Source organism: Rhipicephalus microplus, chromosome 5, assembly GCF_043290135.1.
Source record: "Rhipicephalus microplus isolate Deutch F79 chromosome 5, USDA_Rmic, whole genome shotgun sequence".
NCBI classification, from domain to species: domain Eukaryota; kingdom Metazoa; phylum Arthropoda; class Arachnida; order Ixodida; family Ixodidae; genus Rhipicephalus; species Rhipicephalus microplus.
This window is the reverse complement of record NC_134704.1, coordinates 131,897,321-131,920,973: the sequence shown is the minus strand read 5'-3', so window position 1 is coordinate 131,920,973 and position 23,653 is coordinate 131,897,321. Positions and strand designations below refer to the sequence as shown.

The window sequence follows — 23,653 nt, the reverse complement described above, 5'->3', positions numbered from 1 at the left end:
CCTGTTAAGTCAGGCTTTGTGCTCTACCCTGACTTTTATTTTACTGTGTGGTGTATAAGGTGAATCTCTTTCGATACTGTTTCTCTTTGTTTGTTGTCTTTTCCCTAATTATTGGCAACTTCCCTTCCTTGGGCTCTACCTCTCTTGTTCATGGTGAGCATTGAGGTTGGGCCGTTGTTTCCTCTTGCGTGCTCTGTACTAGTTGCACAGTTGACGATTTTCTGTTTAGGCATTCTTTCTGTTTCTTGTCACCTATATTGTGTTTGCCCTCGGACACCCTATGTAGTAATGCCCTAAACAAAGATTCTCTAAGGGTAATTAAATGGCGACGACGATAATGAGGATGATAATGATGATGTTGAAATCGGTAATTTGTTGTTTTATGCCGCATGTCGAGGCTAATTTAAGCTATGGCAGCGCCGCAGTTTTTTTTTTCGCAGTTGCGATAATGCTCAAACTATTAGTGGCTTCGATTACAGCTGTCGTTGACAAGCACACATACTCCGCTGAATATTAGTTGAAAGCTGCACATTCTTTAAATACGTCACTAAAGGCTAGGGAGCATAACGTAGCCCTTTGAGAGAATCGACTAACGTACCCATCACGACACGTATTCTCCTTAAGCCAGGCATACTATTTTCGAGAAAGGTCTGTTGCAGCGTACAAAAAAAAAATATCCTGCCATCTTCACAAACTGAATGATGACGAGTGGGCCAATTCTGCAATGCTTATCGGCAAAACCATGGAAAATTTGCCCACACATCATATATAGACTCAAAATGTTGCTACAAGGGGGATCGTATATACACGTATATTCACAATGTTTATCATTTACATATCGGCACAAATATGTACATATATATGCACACAAGCTGTCATCATTTAAATATTGACGAAATAATATACACGGATTGCATTAGTGATTACAAAGCTATGGGACGCGTTTTCTTTTGAATACTACAATTTTGTGGCCGGTAAAGTACTTGGCGAGTGACTCTTTCGTGAGAGTTTGCAGCGTTAGCACGGGACTCCATGGTTGTGGCGGATGAAGGCGATGGTAGTGAGGTTGTTTGCCAAACCACAAGTGGTCTCATACCTTAAAGCTTTGGCCGAACGAGCGCTCGAAAAATTCGCGCATGAAGCGCGCGTAGCGCACCAACCTCAGGTAGGGACCACTTTCGAAGCTTGACCATGCTTCCCGCACCCACTTTGACTCGAAGTTCTCTTGCCATCGCTTGCGTGTCGCCTCTGCTTCACGGGCTCTCAGTTCGAAATTTGCTTGTCGAAGATCAGGCTTTGCTTCGGCTGCGTGAGCCATCGCCGCTACCACCGCCTCCGGATCTATGGTGGTGCTGGCTTTACATTGCTGCTGACACTGGCGCCTTTCTTCGGTCTTGCGAGCTCGCGCCACGATCTTGGCGGTAGGCCGGCATTGCAGCCGCGTCGCGAGCTCTCTTCACTGCTGCCTTAGTTTCCAGGGTGTTCGTGATGAGTAACTGCGTGGTGATGTGCACTCACTGAGCTCTCAGAAGTGAGAACGGAAGCGCGCCAAAGCGCTGGTGCTCTCCTCGAGAACCAGTGGGCACGACAAGACGAGGGACTTGCCCCTAGCAAGAAAAACTTCACCCCTGAAAAAATAAGACAAGGAGGAGTGGGTTAGAATATGATTCTTTGTCGGTATGCGGGTTCAAGGTGTCTAATGTTGCCACACAGATATGACCGCCTTTCACACAATACCAGAGGCTTGAACTGATCAGAGTGGAACTAAAAAAAGGAACATTTTAGGAGTCAGCGTTTGACCGAAGGGTACTGTTTTCTGCGTCAGGAGCACAGTTGCATTTTTATCAGACTTTTCCTCTACGGGCGTTGTTCCATTTCTGGATTCGTAAGGGGGCAGACATATCAGAATAGGCCGGCCAGTTCGAAGAGAAGGCTTATTGAGGTCGAAGCACTATGACACCTAAAGAATGGCTGTTCAGCCTTTAATAATAACAACCGTTCGTATAGAAAAATATAGGGAGAAAAGCAACGAATGAGAGTTTTGCATTCACTCCGAGAGCATGTCAAGCAGTCATGGGCTTTACGTAGATTTTTTTTTTTCTGAGAGCGGCAACAAAACCAGGAAATGGCAAGATTCCGCGTATGAACACGCGCTGTAAGGCCTAAGTGCGATTCAGTTGGTACATGACACTGAACACTGAACCAGTCGATAAGACTGCGGTCAAGGAGGAACAGTGAAACACACAACTATACAACGCTGGTTTTCCAACTACACACATGAGAACCCGGAATTTCGACCTTAATAAGCGAGCAGACGAGAAACGAATGAACAGGAATCAAATCAGAGAGAGTTGTTGCGTACTGCACACTGTTTATAGCGTGAAATATAACTCATTTCTCCCAACCATTACATAGAGAGGTAGGTGCGAGGTTAGGACATTTTACCTCTATCTATGGAAATATAGGTGATCTCAGCAATGCGGCTCTGTTCTTTGTGACTAAAACATTGAAAAGACTAGACACATACATTTTCATTTCTGATGTTACTGGTAACTGAACGTCTTGTTCTAATTGAATTATTTTAATTTGGTCATCAGCAACTTCTCTGGACTGTCGACGTCCTCGGCATCAACATTGTCGAGAAGATATTGATTTACTCTCCAGTCGAGATCCCTTTATAGAAAACGGGGGTAACCATTTGCTCATAGGTACTCTGGCGTCAGACACAAGGCTGCTTTCATCGATGGCAAGTCGTAATTATCAGACTGCTCCTGCAACGTAATTAACCTGTCATATTAGCCGTAGTGTAAGCCATACTTCAGTTACCTAACACCCACTGTCTGTTTTTTTTAATCCTCAAAGTATATATATTTTGCATCTACAGCCATTGTCAACCGTTACTTAAAAAATTGTGTGAAGCTCGTACAAGAGTGTTATTTATGTTCGAAAGTTTGCATATAAAGCCGATTTAGAAACGTATGTTTTAAGGAGGTGCGTGCGCATCGAGTTGTAGGCGTGGCTTTGGAAAACCCACAAATGGCATGCGATGCTGAACTCGCGTAATTAGATAAGTGGGAAGCGGAGTGGACATATTCTGTGATTAATTGCGTACAGCCTTCTGCCCTCTCATCGTACAAATTTTATGGAAGAATACGGAGTTATCCTATAGAACAGTTGGTTACGAGGCCCACTGTATGTGTAGAGGAGGGTTCCGCAATTATTTTCGCCACGTGTGCTTCATTATAGGATTTGGCGCTAAAGTTTTCCGGTTAAATTAGAGACCTTGCAAGCCACCACCGATTGCCGATTCCTCACCCTTGCTTGGGGCATTATTGCAAACGCATTTAATTTCGCAAGACAGTGTTTGAAAGGAAGGCCACAGAGTGACGCACGTAAGCACACAATGAGGTAGACGCGAGCAGAGGTCTACATCAGTGCCAGTTCCTTCTGTTTCACTGTCTATATGAAAACTCCTGTCAAGGATATGAAGCCTTGTTCTGAGCTATTGTTACATCTTCGTTGACATATAAACTTTAGGCTGGAACACTTTGTTTCGTTGCAATTATCCATCATTATTCATATTTGTGTGTCTGGGTTTGTACGCTGCATGTAATCGTTATGAAATACGGTACACGGGATGCATCTTCGATGATCGATGTAAATGAAACGTCACATTTATATTTACTGAATTTAACATGTGACAGTTCATGCGCGGACAATGTTTAGTGCATGTAGTTTAGGTCCATACATTAAGACACTTATAGAAACTTGTCAGAATGTTATAATCAAGCTTTTCGAAAGACTTTGCTACAAACCTGCAACTGTTCAATATGATGTTAGATTGGTGTTTTTTTTTTACAACGAGTCTTGAAACTTCATATTAGAAGCGACTAAGCACGATAGAATTGCACAAACACCATACATACTTCTGTTTCCAAATATTGATTGATATGTGGTGTTCAAGATCTGAAAACCGCCATATGATTATGTGTGACGCCATACTGTAGAGCTCCAGAAAATTTACCCCCTGGGGTTCTGTAACGTGCGCCCAAATCTGAGCACACGGCCAGAGAGCATTTCCGCTTCCATCCAAAATGCAGCTATCACAGCCGGGATCTTCTGTTTGTAAATGATGGTGCTATTATTGTTGCGATTTTTTGTGGAAAGCCCCTTTGACCGCGACGCCTATTTTAGTATAATGTCGGTTGTTGTCGGTTAACTGCACGCTTTCAATGCCTTCAGGGCGTATCGGTGGGTTTTAATCCTGGGGCGCGATTGATTGATTGATATGTGGGGTTTAACGTCCCAAAACCACTATATGATTATGAGATACGCCGTAGTGGAGGGCTCCGGAAATTTAGACCACCTGGGGTTCTTTAACGTGCACCCAAATCTGAGCACACGGGCCTCCAACATTTCCGCCTCCATCGGAAATGCAGCCGCCGCAGCCGGGTTTGAACCCGCGACCTGCGGGTCAGCAGCCGAGTACTTTAGCCACTAGACCACCGCGGCGGGGCTCCTGGGGCGCGAGTGGATGGAATTACCAGACCGGCCTTACTTTCATCCGGTCTTATTCGATCTCGCAGACACTCTTAAAATAAAGAAATAAGAAACCATGCAGCATTACACAAACACCCATCTTCGGGAAAAAAGCCGGTGTGCGTTTCTCTCTCTCTCTCTCTCTCCTATCGCTTGTTATGACGAAGCAACGAAGCCGACATTATCTCAAGAGTGCATGTTTTTCGCCGACCATGGCTGCGGGTGTGGTCTCATAAAACCGTTACCGAAATTTCACAGGCTGCTGATCGAGTCGTATCTAACTGCCCACGTGGTGTATAAATTTCTACATTCCAGTATATAGATATATAAGGCCCACAGTTCCCTCGGGTTGCCACCTGTTTATTTTTCTTGGTGAAGGCAAGGTGTTCGCCAGAAAGGTTAGGTCGCCCTGCTACATCCTAAACAAGGGCGGGCGAGCCCTAAAGTGGCGTCCCGTGCTTGGAACATTATTGATACACCACCATCGCCCTCTGGGCAATGAGATTGATTACGATCTAGTGAAATAACACACACCGGTGCCCTACGATGTTCGATGCGGTGTAAGTGTAACAGGCGGCAAAGGCCAAAAGACCGAAACCGTATGTTGCCGAATGATGCATGAAAACTGACTTTGCATTCCAGCGCCCGACGAGTAAAAAAAATACCGGAGTTTCGTGTGCCCTATAGAACTGTGCGGCCTACCCGGAATTATTATACTTAAAAGCAAATAACTCAGTGGATCAAGTCAGTAACAAACCCATACTTACGCGTATATAAAGAACAATAGGCAGAGAAAAAATTAGGCAGATCCCACATATTTGGGAATCAACGTTATGCGAAGCATGTGAAGCGAAGGTGACCGTGTTGCAGTTTTTTTATTGAGCGACACGTCATGAAATGATGAGAAATGTATGTCCAAATGTTGCACGTACAGACATATGTGGAAGGGTTGCAGATGGTAATCTAAACAGTTGTTTGCACTTGCGCCACGATGACAACTGGAGCATGCGTATTAACAACACCAGAAGCTGATATCAAGCGCTGATGCTCGCGAAGATGCTGGCCCTGGACACTGCTATATGAATCAACTTCAGCGCATGGTAACTAACCACAATTCACGTAAACCCGACCTGAAGGCTGTATCAAACGAGTCCATATGTAATGTTTTTAAAACTTGATAGGCAACACTGCAACCACTATTCACGTTTCATGAAGATTAGCGTTGCCCCGCCGCTGTGGTCTAGAGGCTAAGGTACTCGGCTGCTGACGAACTGGTCACGGCGTTGAATCCCGGCTGCGGCGGCTGCATGTTCGATGGAGGCGGAAATGCTGTAGACCAGTGTGCTCAGATTTCGGTGCACGTAAAGAACCAAGTTGTCAAAATTTCCGGAGCCCTCCACTACGGCGTCTCTCAGTCATATGGTCGTTTTGGAACGTTAAACCCCACATATTTATGAAATCAAAATTAGCGTCTACTTGAAAAGTATATCCGAGACCTGGCATTGCTCTGTGGTAAAATGTTTCATTGCCACGCAGAATACTTGGGTTCAATTCCATCTGGGACCGCGATATTGGCTACTGATGTTGGGTATTTCTTAACGCTTGGGTGTTAAATTGTCAATGTGTGTTCTCGGCATTCCGGGGTATATACTAAGTGTCAATCACCTTTGGCACATGCCCGCACACCAGTCGCACTTGCCCGCCCGTGGGTATGTGCCACTGTCTGACGGGATGTGTTTGACGGCTAACGCAATGGGATTGTGACATAATTTATGTCTCGACCGGTGTGTCATATTCGTCAAATCATCTTACCCACCCATGCTAATTTTGGTTCACGCCAAGTTAACGGGGTGACCACGAGAGCACCTAAACGTAAGCGGCTAGATAGATAGATACGCTCGAAGTCACGGAAGTTCGCTAAGAACCCCTGCTGCGGTGTTCTAGTGGCTAAGGTAATCAGCTGCTGACCCACAGGTCACGGGATCGAATCCCGGCCACAGCGGCTGCATTTCCGATCGAGGCGGAAATGTTGTAGGCCCGTGTGCTCAGACTTGGGTGCACGTTAAAGAACCCCAGATGGTCGAAATTTTCGGAGCACTCCACTACGGCGTCTCTTATAATCATATGGTGGTTTTGGGACGTTAAATTCACATATCAATCAATCAAGCTCGCTAAGAAATGCTTCGCATTTGAAAAGACAGGAAAACTATAGATATTCAGGCCTCGATATATGTATGTATACCTTTGTCTGGTCTTTTTCATATAGCTATGGCTAATTACTACCTCATGACTGAAAACAAGATAAATATTTTCAGTAATTTTGGCTACCTGGAGTATAGAAAAAGGTCATAACAAAAAAAGTTACTTATCTCGTGGGCTGTCTTAGTGATAGCGAGGTAATGAGCTGGATCCAACATTTTCTCAGTGTACTTATTTGCAAAACGAATCGCTGTAGAACATGAAATCGACAAAACATGAGGCCCACAAGAGTACAAATGTTTTCTTTTAATGCACCCGCTCTATCTTGGTTTGCAGCAACATATCGAGGCACAACAATCATGAATTACCTTAACTCTACTTCGTTGTGTTTACAGCGTGAAGTACGGAGTGCAGCCTGCAGGACACTTTGTAAAGAGTTTAATCTTTATGTGTGTGTGCGTGTCGGGAAGGGGAATTTTTCGTCTCCATATTTGTGAAAATACGTAAAAAAAAAAGGGGGGGGGGGTTGTCATGCGATTATCAGTCCATGTATCACAACCATCACACAACACCTGCACTAGCAAGCCAGGTGAATAGCCAGGCTAACATCTGCACCGTTTCATTAAAGCATTTATTCCTTTCTTTCACTTGTATTACATATGTTTTAGTCATACAAATATGAAACAAGGCAACAAAAAAGCCATGCTCTTAATTAAAGAACAACCGACAATCATAATGTGGGATTTGGCTTCGTGTCAAGGAATCGATGGTGGAGGTTCGCGCAGTCATTTTGACCGCTTATGTCATAACAAATAAATATTTCATTAGGAGCACGCTAACTGCTTCTGCGTGAGTTTCATGTTCTTGCAAGGTTACTTTCTCGCTGTCATACATTGAAAGCAATCTTCTCAGTACGTTCGGAATAAAAATTTGTTGGCGTCGTCATGGCCTATAGCAGTTATTCACGAAACAAAAATAAAATGAGCAAGAAAAATCTTTGACATAGAAAAAACGATTATAAAAAACACGCAGCAGAATGAATGAAAGCTAGGATATAACGATCCCTTACACGCTATATACAAAACCTAAATATACATTTACAGTACTGATGCAAGGCCTGACGTGGTGACGGCTCCGGAGTCGAGTCGTTCAGGCTCATCGCGTCTATGAACACCATCGCGCCACGGGTGCACGGCCGCCGCTAGACCGTCCGGTTTTGCAGTATCACGTGATCGAAGCGTCAGGTACTTGCAGTGGCTGTACCGCCAGTCCTTGTGAGGTATGTACACCCTTCGGAGCAAAGCCGCAGGACAGCTTTCACGTCCTCACATGGATCACGTCACTTGGCTGAGCTTCTCTCCTGGTCGCACCTCACAGCTCACAGGGCGTTGCTGATAAGGCAGAGGAACCTTGCCATGAGCTCTACTGGCGGACTTCCGTCGAACGCCGTGCCGCCGCCACCGCACGTCTTCCTCTTGCCTTTCCAAGCCCCAACCTTTTCGTCTTATCTGTACGTCACGTCTTCTATCGTGCTGCTTCTTCGACGTCTTCTTCTTTGTGTTCTTTGTTTCCAACTATGCTTCAATATATGATCTTTTTCTTTCTTTATTGTTTATTTCTTTGATTGATAATTTTCTTTTCTCTCATTTCTTCTGCTTCTCTTCTCCATCTTCTGCAACCATGTCGCACGTTCATGCTAGGCTTACTAATGATTACATGTTTTAAATGTACAATTTGTTATGAAGATTAACGAGTAACGAGAAGATTAACGATAACGATAACGATGTGAAGATGAACGAGAAGCATGTTACTTTTGTCTTATACGACCACTCATAATGAAATAATGAGTTATAATGTTATAAATAACAATCTATATGCATGGCTTTAGCGAACGTCTTTCATTTCAGCTTGCAATATTCATTTTTTTAATATCGAAATAAAACTGAGTGAAAGAGTTGTAACCATTACTTGGCAATGGTTGGCCCTTTTCATTTGGCTGTTACGAAATAGAAGATTAAAAATGCAAATTGATATATATATATATATATATATACATATATATGCATATATATATATATATATATATATATATATATATATATATATATATATATATATATATATATATATATATATATATATTGTAAAGAAGAGGAAGTACTCCGGCGCAGAGGCAGCAGCATCGAGTGTGCAGCAGCGGCTCGAGCTCGGAAATTGCGGCTGGTGCATCGCCTTCCAAGCCTTCCAAGCACCAACCTTTCTGCTTAATAAATCTCCTTTATAATTGGTGGAGACGTGCCGGGTACCGTCCCTTACACCTTCCCGCTACCATCCTGGAACTCCGTTCTCGACGGCTACCTTCTGCTATGCCGGACGCCGATCAGCAGACGCTTCCATCTCTTCCGGCCACCTGTCCAGGCAGTGTTCCTCAGCGGGAGCCTCCAATCTTCAGTGGAACAGATGACAACGACGTTGAAGAGTGGCTCTCGACTTTCGAACGGGTGAGCGCTTTAAACAGATGGACGGACGCGGACAAGTTGACACGCGTTTCGTTCTATCTCGCGGGTGTAGCCAGCCTTTGGCTTAGAAACCACCAGGCAGACGTCCGAACGTGGCCGCAATTTAAAACGTCGATTGTAGCAGTCTTCGATCGACCTGCTGTCCGAAAACTTCGTGCCGAGCAACGTTTACGCACACGCGCACAAGAAACGGGTGAAACCTTCACAAGTAACATAGAGGACGTCGTCGATTTGTGCAGACGCGTGAACGCCGAAATGACGGAAGCTGAAAAATGTAAGCACATCCTCAAAGGGATTGACGACGACGCTTTTCAAATGCTCTTGGCGAAAAGCCCGACCACTGTTAACGACGTAATTAGCCTCTGCCAAAGCTACGATGAATTGCAGAAGCAGCGAGCTCTGACAAGACGTCCTCCAGCGCACGATTTGGCATCGCTGTCTAGTGTGATCAGTGGTCATGACCACCCGTCACTAATAGCCGAAATAAAAGCATTTGTCCGCGAAGTAGTTGCACGACAGATTTCCTTGGTGCCTTTCACACCAGAAGCTACTACAACTTTACCATCGTCTCTACGTGACGTCATTCAAGGAGAGGTCGCCGAGGCCTTACCAGCTGCTCGCGAGCCTAATCTTGTGGCTGCTCCTCTCACCTACGCCGCGGCTGCAGCCATGCCAACTCGCAAGGCGCCTGCGCCTCCGTTCCAGCCTCGCGCGAGCTATCCCCCAGCTCCAGTTCACTGGACCAGCACTAACACCGCCAACCCGTGGCGCACCCTCGATAATCGCCTGATATGTTACGCTTGTCGATACCCCGGACACGTCGCAAGGTATTGTCGCCGCCGGACGCATATCACCAATGAAAACCGCCGTGAGCCTTTCTTCCCGCTTGACTCCAACGCGCGATACGGTTCCTCCACTCCAATGCCAGCCCGCTACCAGGACGACCACCGCCCTCGGCCGGGACGTCTTCGCTCGCCCTCTCCACGCCGCCGCTCGCCTTCTCCTATGCGTCGACGGCCCGCACCTAACGAGGAGGAAAACTAGACGACGCAGTTCCTGAGGCAAGAACTGCGCAAGTTTCGGTTTGCCCAAGTCCTCATTTGTCACCTACCAATGTTATTGATGTGTTCGTCGAAAATATCCCTACTGTCGCTCTTGTAGATACCGGTGCAGCTGTTTCGGTTATAGATGCTGGATTTTGCCGCTCAATTCGTAAGGTTACGACGCCTTTCTCCGGATTATCGCTTCGCACAGCCAGTGCTCAACCTGTTCAACCGACCGCAGTATGTACAGCCCGCGTGACAATTCAGGACGTTCTGTATACGATAGAGTTCGTGGTTCTTTCATCATGCTCCCATAATATTATTTTGGGATGGGACTTTTTGTCGCGTCATAACGCCGTAAACGACTGTGCTAGGGCTGAGGTCGAATTTTGCTCACTGGATGACCAAGCGTCCGTCGACATCCAGTTTGCCGCTAAACTTGTCGTTAGCGATGACACCTACATCCCTCCATGCTCTTTTGCGTTCGTGCCAGTTTCATGCAGCGCCATATCTGACGGCACGGTCTTCTTCACACCATCTCCAATATTCGTCGCCCGAAGAGCTCTCCCCCTGCCTTTTGCTGCTCTCGATCTTGTAGAAGGGTCAACCACAATGCCAATTTATAATCATGAGTCGTCGTCTTTATCCCTACTTTGTCGCGAGTGCCTTGGCCACGTCGAGACAATCAGTTCTTCCAGAATTATATCCATCCCCGATGAGGTGCCTTCTACCTCCGTCTGTGAACTGGCTGTCGTCTCAGCTCCTGACTCAACGTCGGCAAACATATTTCAACCATTCATCGCTGCAGATTTGACATCTTCGCAGCGTTCACAACTCCTCACCATTCTTGAGAGCTACCGCCACTCTTTCGACGTTGAACAAACATCTCTCGGCCGTGCCTTAGCAGTAGAACACCACATCGACACTGGGTCCCACTCACCGCTGCGACAACGACCATATCGCGTGTCCGCTACAGAACGCCGCGTCATTGCTGACCAAGTAGACGACATGCTTCGTAGAGGCGTCATTCGACCTTCACAGAGCCCATGGGCGTCTCCGGTGGTTCTCGTCAAAAAGAAAGACGGTTCTATTCGTTTCTGTGTCGATTTCCGGCGATTGAACAAGATCACGCTGAAGGATGTCTATCCACTACCGCGCATTGACGATGCTTTGGACAGTTTGCAGGGTGCCGAGTTCTTTTCCTCGTTAGACTTGCGGTCAGGCTACTGGCAGGTGCCTATGGCGGAGGCCGATCGCCCCAAAACCGCTTTTGTAACGCCAGAGGGCTTATATGAATTCACCGTCATGCCCTTCGGACTTTGCAATGCACCTGCAACGTTCGAACGAATGATGGACAACATCCTGCGTGGACTAAAATGGAAGATATGCTTGTGTTACCTCGATGATATCGTGGTCTTCGCCCCTAACTTTGACACACACTTACGTCGCCTTCAGCACGTCCTTACTTGCTTAACTAACGCCGGTTTGCAATTAAACCTCAAAAAATGTCGATTTGCCATGCGTCAACTGAACATTTTGGGCCACGTTGTTTCCAAGGAAGGCATCCTCCCGGATCCCGAGAAATTGCGAGCTGTTACGGCGTTTCCTAAACCTGCCACCATCAAAGAACTTCGAAGTTTCATCGGCTTGTGTTCGTATTTCCGGCGATTCGTCCGAAACTTCGCATCTATTATATCACCTCTCACGCAACTTCTCAGCAGCTGTAAAGACCTCTTATCGTGGTCCCCTGCCTGCGACGAGGCTTTCACCACCCTGCGACGGCTTCTTACGACGCCACCCATTCTACGCCATTTCGATCCTGAAGCTCCAACTGAAATCCACACCGACGCCAGTGGTGTAGGCCTGGGTGCTGTGCTCGCACAGCGTAAACCGGAACATCAGGAATACGTCGTGGCATACGCTAGTCGCACACTTACCAAGGCTGAGAGCAACTACAGCGTCACAGAAAAGGAGTGCTTGGCCATTGTGTGGGCCCTTGGAAAGTTTCGCCCATATCTATATGGTCGTTCTTTTGACGTCGTGATCGACCACCACGCGCTGTGCTGGCTTTCGACGTTAAAAGACCCATCTGGCCGCCTCGCTCGCTGGGCGTTGAAAATTCAAGATTACGACATACGCGTGGTTTATCGGTCAGGACGGAAGCATGCTGACGCCGACGCCCTTTCCCGTTCCCCCCTGCCCCAGAATGCCACAGCTGACTCCGCTTGCGATTCCACATTGTCATCGCTTGACTTTGACACCATTGCTATCGAACAACGCAATGACCCGTGGACTGCGTCTCTCCTCAATCATCTCTCCGACACTTCTGAACTCCCAAAGACGCGAACGCTTCGGCGCCAAGTTCCACACTTCTCGATACGTGACACGCTTCTCTATCGACGCAACTACGCACCAGAGGGACGGAAGTGGCTGCTCGTCGTTCCACGAACCCTGAGGTCGCAGATTTGTTCCTCTTTTCACGCTGACCCACAATGTGGCCACGCAGGAGTCTTCAAGACCTACGAAAGGCTTCGACATCGCTACTACTGGCGTGGCATGTATACCTTCGTTCGCAACTTCGTCCGCTCTTGTGCCGAATGTCAGCGCCGAAAATCTCCACCACACGCCTCCGCCTGTGAACTGCAGCCTTTACCATGCCCTTCCCGACCCTTCGAACGGGTTGGAATAGATATTTATGGGCCACTTCCATTGACTCCGACTGGCAACAGGTGGATAATAGTTGCTATCGACCACCTAACGCGCTATGCTGAGACCGCTGCTCTTAAAACGGCTACAGCACAGGAGGGTGCCACTTTCCTACTGCGTCATTTTGTGTTGCGTCATGGAGGCCCTCAAGAACTCCTCAGTGACCGCGGCCGCGCCTTCTTGTCCGAGGTCATTGAAAAATTGCTCGCTGAGTGTGCTATTGTACATCGCACATGTACCGCTTACCACCCACAAACTAATGGGGCTACCGAGCGCTTTAATCGTACTCTCGGTGACATGCTATCTATGTATGTGACGCCTGACCACTCTAACTGGGACTTAGTTCTCCCATTCATTACATACGCCTATAATACGGCAACGCAAGCGACAACAGGCTTCTCCCCTTTTTACCTCCTCTACGGCCGTCACCCCTCCCACACCGTTGACACCATTTTGCCCTATCGACCAGACGCGTCCGAGTGCCTACCGATCTTGGACGCCGCCAGATACGCAGAAGAATGCCGCCAGTTAGCTCGTCACTTTACCTGCGATGACCAAAACAGGCAAAAAGCAATTCATGATGCCCAGACCTCAACTCTCGTTTTTCTTCCGGGTTCTCTTGTATGGCTGTCAGTGCCGCATCGCACACCAGGGCTCTCTTCCAAACTTCTGCCAAAGTACGATGGGCCATATCGTATTGTCGAACAAACTTCGCCAGTAAACTACCTCATTGAGCCTCTTACGCCACCATCAGACTTGCGACGTCGCAACCGCGAGGTTGTACACGTCCAGAGGCTCAAGCAATACCACGGTTCAACGCCGCCTGCCCAGGACTAAGTCGCCAGGATGGCTCCTTTTTTTCTCCGTGGGGCCATTGTAAAGAAGAGGAAGTACTCCGGCGCAGAGGCAGCAGCATCGAGTGTGCAGCAGCGGCTCGAGCTCGGAAATTGCGGCTGGTGCATCGCCTTCCAAGCCTTCCAAGCACCAACCTTTCTGCTTAATAAATCTCCTTTATAATATATATATATATATATATATATATATATATATATATATATATATATATATATATAGTTCAACATCAGTGAGTGCGAAAGTTCTCGTTTGGGCAGACCAAACACATAGTCGCGTGCATATTTTCAATCTAGTCCGCTTATTATTGGTCACAGATTCTCATGTTCTCAGAAAAGAAAGAAAAGAAAGAAAGAAAACAGAAAAGAACAAAGATAAACTTGTTACAGCCCTTTCATCGCTTCTTCTGCGTCATGGTAAGAGGCCTCTTCTGGAATAAGAGTTTCCTTTTTTTCACGTATGTGTACCCTCTCTGAAAGGAAAGACTAGGCCTGTGCATATATTTCAAAATTTTGAATAACAAACTTGATAGCACGCTGTGTTTCATTCGGTACGCGAATGAAGTAACAGCACACATTCGATTTCCCAAATACATTTAGAATGATCTGCACCGACGGGAAAATCCAAAAGAAAAAAAATACGTCGAATGAACGAACGAATATTTTTATTTTTTATTCTAATAAGGGAGTTGCCAGATGTATGCAGTTCAAACTGTGACGGGAGTATTTACGCTTTACGAATAACCAAATGAAGGAATTTTTTTTTGCTTTAGACTCCAACATCACATAAGCCAGTGTGCAATTGATATGCATTCATTATCATAATTTTCAGGATATCCATTCATGAGGCATTTTTTTAACTATAGACCTCAGTGTTGTTTAAAATCTGGTGACAAAGGTACTATTTCAAATACTGATTTGTCTGTTGTATTCATACAACAGATAAATATACATCGGAGGCTTTTGTCACCAATGCATACTTGATTACGTTAGTATACATGATCGTGCTATCTTATGTCGGCTAAATATAACGGTAATATCAGTGTCTGAGAGTTCGTGAGTATTTGTGTGTAAGATTTTAGGCCTGTATTGAATATGACAGCTTCACTATATATTTCAAAACATACTAATGGTAATTTATTCATTTCATATTTGGTGTGATCGGAGAACGCTTTGCTTGGTTGTGATCCCTATTCGATTCGCATTCGATTCGGTTTCTATATTACACTATTCGCACACCTCTAGCAAAAACACAGGGTGGCCAGAACAAGTATTTTTGTGAATCTTTACAAAGCCATGCTGTGACATCTGCATATGGATACACATATTTTTGACTTTAATATACAAGGTGTTTCAGTTGACCTGCGCCGAGTGTTGTCTTTTTTGAGTTCTGTAATCATAGAATTCATACAATAAATAATACGTAGAGGAAATCTTGCGCTTGTGCCTACGCGGGCCCCATCAGCGGCGCTTGTACCCTCATAAAAATTATGAAAAGTACAGGCTTCGGATCCACTTCGGATAGATTACGTTGTTGAGATTCGTGATGCTCTTTTTCCGAGTGTAAAACAAAGTGATCTGAACTTACAATTAATTGAAACTTGCTTAATTGTGCGCAAACTTTATTGCAAAAAGATTTTGTGATGAGGCGGCAAAAGTGAAAGCTGGGCAAATATAACCACCAGAATATGCACTGCTCTGCCATTGCGTTTCAAATTTGGCATCAAGATCTAATAAAATGTTTTTTTATTACACTTGAAAACAAGCAGGCTTGTTTTTCTCTGAAAAGTACGCATTATCTATTTAAAGAAGTAACAGCACAGTAATAAGTGAGAAACACTTATTGTTTCGTCTTTTTCGATGGTAGGTGCGTCTGTCCAAGTGGTCTGCCTCCAACGCACCTCTGGTTTGTTGTGAAGTCGAGTCAGCAGAGCATGACGGTGCGTCTAGCTATCTTCGTCATCGTTTTTCAGTCGATTTAAAACGAGTTTAGGCAGGACGCACTCATGAAAAAACATGAACTCAATGCAATACCCTCAACTGACATGCACCGCTTCATATATATGCGTGGTGGTGAGTGGACGACGCTTCGTTTAAAATGTCAAATACGACTCATACAGGTTCAATGTCGCAGTAAACTTCAGACCTACTAGTCTTCAGCCGCTTTGAACAACAAAGGTACTGCTTCAGTGTTTTCCAATGCACCCCGCTACCCACGCTGCGCGAAGAACGAAACTACAACTGTAGAAAAATTCTATAGACAGTTCACTAGCTAACCCTAACGAATCCGAAGTCTGTAATTCCTATAATTCCCACGGAGGTACACGATCACAGTGCCAGATTCCTCTCTAGGTATTACTGCATGAAACTCTATGACTGTAATAAACCTAGAAAAAGCTTAACAGGACCGTCACGTTGGCGTAGATGAAGTTATCAAACGTTGCGTAAAAAGCACTGTGGTCTTTCTGCAGAAGATGTTTCATTACAATTTATAGTTTGAAATTTAATTAGAAAAGCTTGTTAATCACCCCACTTGGTGAATTGGCAGTTATCTTAGCACAGGTTAAATGTGGAAATGTTCGTGACACATGTGCTACGACTTCTTTTTTCAGCTTTTTTGCTACACATACTTATTAAAATTTTAATTAGGCAGGTGCCTTTAAAGATCCGCCTTGTTGGATTGGACAAAAACATGCCTCGCTGCATGCGGCGAAGAACATCACTAGTCCGATTCAACAGGCCTAGCGTACGCAGTTGTTTTTAACGCTTGTCGCAAGTTAGCGAAAACACCCTGTATGGCTTCCACTGGGATTTCTAAGTGTTACGAGTGAAATTAGTTTCCAGGGAAACTTCATTCTCGGGAGACGACCCTTTCTTATTGGATGAACGGACACTTGCTTTATTATATTCTATATCATGTTTTTCACATAGTTCCTACTTCAACACTACAAACTGGAGCGACGGGTCTACCCTCCACCCCATCTCAAACTAACCAAAGAAGAAAGCGTGATCTTCAGACGCCTGCAAAGCAACATGTACATACATGGAATAATAATACACTGCCTCTACCAACGACACATGACTACATATGCCCGCTAGCGTACCGGACACCCTGGCACACTTGCTCCTGGAATGCCAGTGCCATGCGAACCACAACATGCAACTGGAGCGGAACCAAGCACCAAGAATGAACGAAGACCACCTAATGGAAACGTGGGAGGCCAACCTCGTCTTCGAGAACCTGAAAGACCAGCGACAATTCGTCGCCAGAGCTAAGAGGGCAGTCGAAGCCAGAAAGTTCCTGGTCTAGGGAACCCTCCCACCTTACGGTGATGCCGGGCATAGTTCGAAACACTGCTTCGAAACATAAGTTTATTTCTCTCTCTGTCTTTGTACCCGAAACTCACACGTTCGATCGCTGCCGTGGCAGTCGCATTTTTTTTTTGAAGAAAGACGCTAGTGGCCCGTGCAATATGCGGTGTCAGTGCACCAGATGAGGTGGCGTGAAGTTTAGGAGTCGTACTTTAATTAAGAATTATTTTTGTGGGGTTCAACATACCAAAATCCGTCTACAACGAGGTGACTCATAAATATAATATTGTTTTGGGACGCAAAATGCCAACAATCATTATAATACGACGACATGCCATAATTGTGTCGTGGTTTCGGCACTTAAAAGTCCAGATAGTACTTTGTGTTGCATTGGTCAGCTCTACCAGCAGGTCTTTTAAGGCTACTTGACACATACTTACTGCTACTACACATGTCAAACAGCCAGTTTATAATCACGGTGAGTTCTTTATTCTTCATTTAATAATCTCTCTTTACATATTATGCCTTTCAAATTTATCTATGCGTTTTATTGCCGTTCATTTTTTGACACAAAAAAGTTTATAGCCGGGGTACACCATGGCTTCAGTGTCGTGTATGTCGTCATGGAACTAACGTTAAAAAATGCACATGACCAGATGGCAATGAAAAACTTCAAAAATTCTGTCAGTGGGAGCCTAACCCCCCAACTCTAGGTCCGTCGTCGAAAAGCATGGGCTCGCTATCTACTTTCCCACGGTCAAACACGTACGTGTCTTTTATAACGCACACTTACCTCTTGCAGTGCTTTGGTCGGTGGGATGTATGTATGTATGTATGTATGTATGTATGTATGTATGTATGTACGTACGTACGTACGTACGTATGAATGTACGTATGTATGTATGTAAGTGAATGTACGCGTATGTATGCAGGTATGTATGTATGTATGTATGTATGCATGTATGTATGTATGTATGTATGTATGTATGTATGTATGTATGTATGTATGTATGTATGTATGTATGTATGTGTCTTATCACCGCCTAACTATTTCCAGCCGTGGGCTGTGTCCCCTCCGCCATGCGTCATAGGAACGTCAGCGACAACCCAGTGACATTGCAGTCGAACTAAAACAATATTGATACTGTTACCTGTTGCCGCTTCACTGACTCTCAGACATTAACATTTCAGAAGGCATCTCCGTTCGTCACGGCCACAGCTCGCTACCCGCCTAAGCGTTCTCGATGTTACTGTGAGAGCCCTACATAGGCACCCGCTTCGCCAAAGGAACGCCGATCGGTGGCTCACCTTCGCTACTATTGAGCGTCCATCGATCACTCATTCGCATGCGGGTGCCCGCACATTATCCGCGTGTATACTGCTCGCTGGGTAACGACCTTGTTAATTCCCATTGGCTACATTCCATTTCCGCCTTCTCGTGGCTTATATTGCTTTGCTCGCTCCCTGCACCACTCGCTTGTCTTTTCGCGAGTGTGTTCGAAGCGCCCTTTAATGCCGTCCAGCCAGCCGCATACACAAACTGACTCGCGCAGCGAGCCAACGCGCCAGGTATATAATAGCTGTTAACGAGGCGGGCGCAGATAAGAACACGACTCTTACTTTCTTGCGCAACTAGCAACCTTGCAACGTGAGGGTTTGTACCCTCCTTTGCCCTTCTCCTTCCCTGTTCTTCGAGGTTTACACCATGTAGCGTTGGTTGCATTCCTCAATGTGCGACGACGCGCTAGGATACACATAAAAAAGAAACCCCAGGAATATAAGAAAGAAAGGAAATCCGATCGTCCCTTTTGTGACGGCCAGTCGGCTTTTACGTGCGCACTTCCTTATACCACACTCGAGACGGGGCACCCCCTTCCCTTTCGAAAGCGTCTGGTGCGTCGTTAGACTACGCCCCAGAGCCTGCCTACCTCCCCGTTCATCGAGCGCGGGAAGCGTCGGTGTCCAAGAAAGATGTAAATGAAAACAGAGCTGTCCAGAAAAAGCATCAGTGCCAGGTGAGAGTGGCAAACAGAAGTCGTAATAGGCGGTTACGTACGACGGTAGCGTTGGTAAGCATAGCCAGCTCTCTTGCGGGGAAGTACGCTTACTGCGGGGCATGGGTGAGAGAGAGAAAAAGGGAAGGGGGAGAGGCAAGGTCGAATAAGTGGGGTGAATGCGGTTCGTTCAATGCACGATTGCTGATGACCGCAGGGGGAAAACACCGCCGAGGAGACGTGAGAATGCTGAAACCGGTATTTTTTGAATAAGCCACTGGAATAGCCAGCTCCATAGAAGGAAGGGAAAGTGACGTACAGTGAAGGAAGGGAGGCATTCTGTGACGGTCAGTTTACTCGCGGAGGTGGAGAGGAGTTCCGCCAGGTCCTTGGAGAGAGTAGCAAGCAAATGTACGAAATAAAAATAAAAATCACACTCATACAGTTCTCACATAGCATTAAAGGGCGAAGTCATAGAGAAAGCGTCTCTAAGGCCTACGCAACGCGCGGGCTCCGTTTATTTAATGCTTATTATTATTATCTATTTATTTATATTGCAAGACAACATCGCTGACACCGCCTTCCTTTCACACGGTGGTATTGCTTAACACCGCAATTTAATGAAAGAAAAAGAAAGAAGGAAAGGAAGAAAAAAGATAAGGGAGAAATAATGAAAGAAAGAAAGAAAGAAAGGAAAGAGAGAAAGGAAAGAGAAAGAAATACCAGAAATTTAATAGCGGGAAGGAGCAGGTGACTGAGAGAAGGAGACGATGCCGGCGTCATGCGGTGAAAACCCTCGCTTCGGGCAAGCCGGCAGCGAAGCCCGCCGTGATGGTGCGAATTGCTACAGCACAGTCGTAGGGGCCGCGAGCCGCCCTACGGTATCCCCGTTGCGCAGAGCCTCGTCGTCTTGACAAGGTGTACGTGCGCGGGCCTCCGTCGCTCACCGGACAGCGAAGACGTCGGTGTTGTGCAGTGTCTCTACGAGAAGGGCATTGTTCACGCCGGAGTTTGTTATGTGAGTGTGTTTGTGGGGCCGCGCGTTGGGCACGAGGCACTTTTGGATCGGGGGCGTCGACAAAGCCCTCCTCGGTGGCCACTGCAGTGTTAGAACAAACGCCACGTGCGCAGGAGTTGTTTTGCCGCGCAAGTTAGATGTGTGTGACGGTTAAACTGGCGCCGTCGAGATGTAGCCGAAGACTGCGTCCTTCCAGTATGCTACGACCGTCGGTGTTTTGCCGCATGGTGAGTTTCAGGTGGTGTCTGCCTAGGCAACTTCATTGAAAGCTGAAGGATGAGGGCATTTGGAGAGTTATGTGTTGTATGGTTTATGTTTGTGCACTTCGTTTGTTTGTTTTTTTCGGCGATTGACAGATGTCTTTATACAAAACGGTTCATTAGTGTAGAGTTTACTGACATTTATTTGAATATAACGTCCTGCTTTGGTGATGAATTATATCGCGTGACAAAGCACCTTAATTAAGTGAACGTGTCCGATCAGCAGCAGCACTATCGACCTAGCGCATTTCGAAGGTCTGACCTTCATCTGCATTTTAATCAAACACGCTGCTTGATTAAACCCATTACATTTCGGATTGACAAAAACCGGTTCGTTCTCCAAATGTTAAGTGCATTATCACCATTATCACAGCTGCTTCATACAGTAGGGGTCACCATAAGTTATTTAGGACCATTGTCACTTTCAAATTTACTGTTTGGTGGCTCTCAGCGAGCAGAACCTTGGTGATTTCTGGACAAGGTTTTAAATGGTAGCACGTAGTTTTGTGGAAATGCCCTGGAAAGGTTATGCATTATGAGTGTAATGTCCACTTATGGCTGTCCGCCATGGCAATAAAGTGATTATGGAGCGCGAATACCGGCCATGAAGCATGCATTTTCAATAGAAGCAGAAATGATTGAGGCCCATGTACTTCGATTTAGGGCCATGTCAAAGAACCCCAAGTGTAATAAATTTCCGGAGCCCTCCATTTGGCGTCCCTCGTAATCATGTTGTGGTTTTGGAACGTACAACACTAACCATTATTATATTAGCATAAATTTAGAACTGGTAATTAGTAATCAAGCTACATTTTATGAACACAAAGAAGTTGGTGTCACCTTTAGAGTATTTTTTTTTACTCACCGACACAACCCTGAATCATCTTGGTTTTTCACCCCACATGGCGGGTAGTTTTCATAAAATCGGGCAGTAATTTCTTTTTAAGCTCGGTGTGTTCATCCGTCGGTGTGTACATCCATCGCAGATAAAAAGACAGGGTAACACAGACAAAATAAGGCAGACGTAGAAGAACACAGGTTACTGCCGGTGTGTGTTCATTTGTGTGTATTGTTTTGTCCAGAAATTAGCAATGTTCCGAAACTGTCCCGTTGGGTAATTTCGGTAAACTACGTTACTTAAAATACATGAAGAGAACATGGTCATCGCGAAAGCGTCTCCATACGGATTTGAAAATGAACGGCTATTGATTTCGTTCCGTATCTTGCGTTTAGTTAGGTAGCATGATGCTGCTTCAATAAATGAAGGCGTGACTTCGGTAATTACTTACATTATGGGCTGATTATAGCCTGATCTTGATTACATGGCTCACTTACCTATATTTATTGCGCTCGTATGCTGATGTTTCACTAAAAGGTAGCCCACCAAGTGCTGCTAAATATTTAGTGTATACCAAAATTAGCCGAAGCTTGTTATGGACAAATTGCAGGGTTTTTCTGGACTTGTAGTGTTTCCGCGTACTGTCACGCTCAAAATGAAATGAAACACCGGATTGCATGACCTCACTTATTTAAAAATTTCGCATGGCTTCATCTCACACTAATTTCTTCAAATAAACTACATGTTAGCATTTGAGAACATTGCCAAATGAGAGAACAACCATTAGCTGTGGGAGAGAGGGCACGATAAAGCCATGTGCAATCTTTAAAGAAATGAGGCTACTCACCCTTGTATCAAGTCACACTCAGGGCAACTGTGCATGACATTTATTATGACGAAAGCACGTCCCTGACTTTATCATCGTTTCGCTGTTTAACAGCACGCCTAAGAGGAGCCACATTGTTTTCACCCGCTATCTTTTCTGTGCTATCTTTAATACATGTATAGCCTAATTGCAGCTACATTCCCGTCATGAGGACCTACCGTCCGGGTATCTAACACCCCTTAGAACAGCACGCAGATTAAAGCCGCTAGTGACATCACACTAATGAGAGTACACTAAAAAACTTTACGTCAGTGCAAACGCGCAGATAAAGAAAGATAGATATGCACGTTGAAATTGCCCCGAGATATGAATATAGGGTATAGACCTCTACAGCAGCAAAGCTCGATGCGGGAACTACCACGCCTCAGGAGAACGTTTACACCCGTGCGTGCGAGGACATTAACACTCTTCGTGCGTTTTTGCAATGCTTTCAGTGTTGTCGGGTCGCTATGCAAGTCAATGTGTATCCGCATAAGCAGTGCAAGGAACTTTTATTTAATGGCAGTGGTACACGTGTTGACTGTAAGAAATGTTGATAAACTTTTGCGGCTCTACATTTTTACTTCATTGGGCTAATCTCTGCGGATTATTGGCAACATTAAAGTTGCGCTCTATCTTCGTAAGGTTTCTTAATAGCGTAGGTGTTAAAGCTGTAGGTGAAATGGAAGTTGACAAAAATATGAGTATGTGCCAAAATTAGGTGCATTACGCTACTTTTCATTCATGCTCTCATAATGGAGGCTGCTACAGTAGCCCCTACACCTACGGCGAAGCGAAGGTGATGTGGCCGAAGACCTTGTGTATATGTAGAGTAAGGCAATGCTAGGGAAACAGAAAGGCAATGGCAGCTCCGAGGAGACTCCGAAGTGATCGACGCCCTACGCGAACGACGACGATCCCGTATATCTACGAGAAGAGTTAACGCTCGGTTTCAGCGCGAGTTTCTTTGACTCGGGTAATGAAGTTCGTGCGCTGTCATTCGCTGTCTGTGCTTTAACTCTAACCTAGCTGAGCCGAACAACAACCTGAAAACTTCACGTAAAAATGGCGAAAAAACGCCGAGGACCAGAGAAAGAAGGCCACAGACGGCAGCATTGACCTACGACAATTTTTGTTCGTTACGACCATGCATTACGTGCTTGCGCAGTATATTAAAATAAAACAATGATAAAAAATAGTGAAAAAACAGCCATACATCTTTATCATGATAGGGTGCCACGAGTCTTATTAAAAAAGGGGGCCAGCAGGCGCGACGTAGATGGGGTTTTTCTTTCCCTAGAGAGGCTCGCTTGGTTGAGTAAGGCTTTAGATCCTGGTTCCCACAAAGATGAGCATACCAGGCCAAACATCGCGATAAGTTCGTCCCCTGCGTTGAAGGGGTGTTGTACAGCCATGGTCACAATGAACTCGAATGATCTGATGCGTTGCCTTGGCTCGCTTTGACTCAGGTCGGCACCACCAAGCGTTGAAAATGATATCATTTCAGCA

The 23,653-nt window shown here is 45.6% G+C and overlaps 1 protein-coding gene across 2 annotated transcripts in view; it reads left to right on the top strand.

The window, feature by feature from the left end:
* Positions 1 to 23,653, top strand: part of LOC119174227 (neuropeptide CCHamide-1 receptor) — a 386,872-nt gene that overhangs the window by 336,331 nt on the left and 26,888 nt on the right. The window contains exon 1 of one of the 2 annotated variants that reach the window (XM_037425058.2): positions 20,010 to 20,408. The exons of the other annotated variant lie outside the window; for it this stretch is intronic. The gene's annotated coding sequence lies outside the window, so the exon portion shown is untranslated. Of the gene's footprint in view, positions 1 to 20,009; positions 20,409 to 23,653 lie in introns of those variants that run through there. 2 annotated transcript variants of the gene reach the window in all.